Source organism: Gavialis gangeticus, unplaced genomic scaffold (assembly GCF_001723915.1).
Source record: "Gavialis gangeticus isolate Ggan-Ray unplaced genomic scaffold, GavGan_comp1, whole genome shotgun sequence".
Lineage (NCBI taxonomy): Eukaryota > Metazoa > Chordata > Crocodylia > Gavialidae > Gavialis > Gavialis gangeticus.
The window spans coordinates 104,912,643-104,916,057 of NW_017729024.1; the positions used below are offsets into that span (position 1 = coordinate 104,912,643).

The 3,415-nt window shown below is 45.7% G+C and overlaps 1 protein-coding gene across 5 annotated transcripts in view; it reads right to left on the minus strand.

Annotated features, from left to right (window-relative positions):
• FOCAD (focadhesin) overlaps positions 1–3,415 on the minus strand; it is a 318,854-nt gene that overhangs the window by 81,909 nt on the left and 233,530 nt on the right. The window lies entirely within an intron of this gene.

The window sequence follows — 3,415 nt, forward strand, 5'->3', positions numbered from 1 at the left end:
GGGGGGGGGGGGGGGGGGGGGGGGCCTGGCTCAGGCACAAGGGTACAGACCCACCTGCTGAAGCACCCTTGTGCCTCAGCCAGCCTGCCCCCTGCACAAATAAACTGTCAGGCTAGGGACAGACATTCAAAAAGCCCGAGCCTGAATTGATTCAATCTTTGCAGGTTAGTCTAACCTGGCTAGGCTAAATCACTTTGTAACTGCACAGACATCCCCTCTGAACTGAAAAAATGCCAGCACATGCCTCCTGTGGCTCAGGCTAGAAACTGAGGGTGCTAGAAACTGGGGGTGCTAAAGCAGCCCTCCTTTCCCTTCCATAGTGCTCAGCTGAGGAGGGCATGGCCAGGCCCTGGCAGGACACTGTGATTACAGAAGGCCCCCCTCCCTTGAGCATTTATCATCTCTGTTGTCAGCATTTAGTACCCTATCAGAATACAAAGACTTATGCATTAATTCAAGCTCTTCCTAAACAGCTTTTTCCAAATGAAGGAATGCAGGGACATAACCATGTGAGCTGTTGATTAGCTCCAAAAAGCCCTAAGCAGACACTGTCCCATCTGCCTTACACAGCATTAGCTAGCATACCACATTCTGGCTATGGTTCGCGCTGTGGGAGAGAGGAGGAAGGGATCTCTGCTTAAGCAGCAAGTGGTGGGAGGTGGCGGGGGGGAGGCACAGAGAAGCTAGTGGACCCTGCTGTACCTGCAAGTCTCTGCTGGAGCTCCAGCCAGGGAGCACAGGGAGGAGGCCAGCCCTGCTGTGGAGCAGAGAGCCTCACCCAGCCCAGACAGCATGCTGGAATGCTGGGGGAATCTGATTTAAATTAAACCAGCAAAGGGTCTGGGACAGATACTGCATAAACTGGTTTGACCCAAATCAGTTAAGTCTGATACTACGTTCAACCAGGTTCATCTCAAACTGGTTTCAGCCATTTTCACACTGGTTTATGTGCACTGAATGTCTGTTCTGTAACAGGTTTAAATCAGTTTCCGATCACTTAAACTGGTTTGTGTATAACGTCTGTCCCTAGCCTAACACAATATGCTCCAGAGTTTTTTGATCCCAGGTGTATGTTCAAATGGTGCACCCAGAAGCAAAAAACTCCAGAGCAAAAAGCTCCTGATTTTATTCATACTATTCATTTTATTCAAAATTGCATGTGTAGACATGCCTACATTTGCATATCTAGGGCCCCCTCTACCCAATACAGATATCATGCAATTAACTGGTTAATTGTGCAATTACTTTAAGACCAGCTACATGCACAAAGGAGCTATCACACAATAAAAAGCTACAACCAGCTATAAAGTTAAACTTCAAAACTGTGTACTAACTTTAGCTGGTTGCTATTGAGCTTTCATTTACAGATGTAGCAGGGCCTCCCCTGCAGCTAGCGGCCGCATTGCATGCCACGATCCCCAACGCTCAGACATGCATGAAACTCCTGGCTCACTCTGTACAAGCAGCCAGGCCGAGAGTCCTGCAACTGATGCATCACCATCACCATGAGGCGCAACCAGGACTGGGAGCCCCGTCAATTATGGGGACTCTCAGTCCCAGCTGCATCTGGCCCCCACAGCTGTGAACCCTCTCAGTAAAGTGGGCTCTCAGCTATGGGGGCTCACTTTTTGCCAATGCAGGGGGAACCCACTATTTGTCTCCCCCTGTACCAGCAATAAGGTACAACTGGATCTAATGTACATTCCCACAATTGTGCCTCCTGCCATGCACATAGGAGGCACAATTGTGTGGATCATGCATGAAATCTAATTGTGTCTTTACCTGCACGTGTAGAGGGAGCCCAACAGTGCCATGGCCCCCTGGTTAAGAATCAATAACATGGAAGCTAGGATAATCCTAAAAATTTTTTTCCTGTGGGGCGCGGAGGCCGGGGGTGGCAGGAAGGGGGAAGAATCAAACCAAAACAAGAATGAAAAAGGTCATGGATTCAGTCAGGAAAAGCGAGGTTTCAGCCAACACTCACAAACAACCATTGTGGAAGTTCCAGTCTACCTGCTATAGCACTAATTGGGATTTTAGGAAACACTCCAGGACATACTGACTGTCTAACTATATCCTCCGTTAGATGCACCTGTGTTCCTAACTTCAGCCAACAGTAAGAAAATTGTGAGTGATCTTGGTACCATCCAGCAGCAGTTCAGAGTCCATAGCTTCATCCCTATAGAGACACAGTGACTCCAAGAGGATGTCCATCATTGTTTTACATACGAGGATGCCTATCATTGTTTTACACACCCAAACTCTTTACCTGACACTGAGGTTGTTAAGGTATGAAAAAACATTTCATAAACATGTTATTAAAAAAACAAACCTCCAAACCATAACAGCACTGGAAAAATTCAAAAAACAAACAAACAAGAAAAAACAAATTTACAAAACCTGTAACTTTCCCTTTTGTACAGTCTTATGTCTGAAAAAACAGAGCTGCCTTTTAGACATGGTTCCTATAGTTCTCTGCTTTAGGCCTATATCATAATTAGAGAACAATGTTGGTAACTTGCAGCCAACCTTAGCTAGGGAATTAGAGAAAAACATGGAATTCTAAAACAGGACTCTTAAGTAATATCATAACACCTGTCTCTAGCATTAGCACCTTTCCTCCTATATCAATACCATATTTCCTCATACACAACATGCCATGGAATAAGCTACACACCTTATTTATGAAAGGCAGAATAAAGAGGGAAGGGAGCTGGGGGTCAGAAATCTTTCCTTGTGGTAAATAATTGGGTAGCAGTAGCTAAGTAGCAGCACCCACTTGCCATTCTGTTCCCTGTGGATCATGGGCAGACTTTACTTTCAGTTTCCCCTGATAAGCAAGAGAAAATGCTCTTACCATATTCTTCACAGATAACGTACACTCTAATTTCCAGCAGTTGGTTTTTGGGAAGAAGGTACATGTTGTATGTGAAAAAATGCAGTATCCCCCCCCCTTTTTTTTTTAAAGTAAGATTGTGTTATTTAACGTTGTGACCTACTTTGGGATACTATTTTTATGGAAGACCAACCAAATAAGACCCCAGCCCCACAACAGTCTCCATTTCAGTGAATCCCCCTAACATAATCATTTGGGGCATTGACAGGCATAGGAAAAAAATTTAATAACACACTTTACTGGAAGCAGCAGCACATTACTTCTACCCAGCTCTGCAGCATCTGTATAGATCAGGCGCTTCAGCATGGCTTTTTGGCACTTTTAGTTAAAGTTGATTCAATCAGCTATTAGACAAAAGCACCAAAAAAGCCCCACTAAAGCACCTGATCCATACAGACATTGGAAAAGATAGGTGCAAGCAGCACCCTGCCACTTCTGGGCATGAGCTGGGCTCAGCACAGGAGCATGCTGAGTTTAAAGTGCGATTTTCGGGGGGGGGGGGGGGGGGGGGGGGGGGGT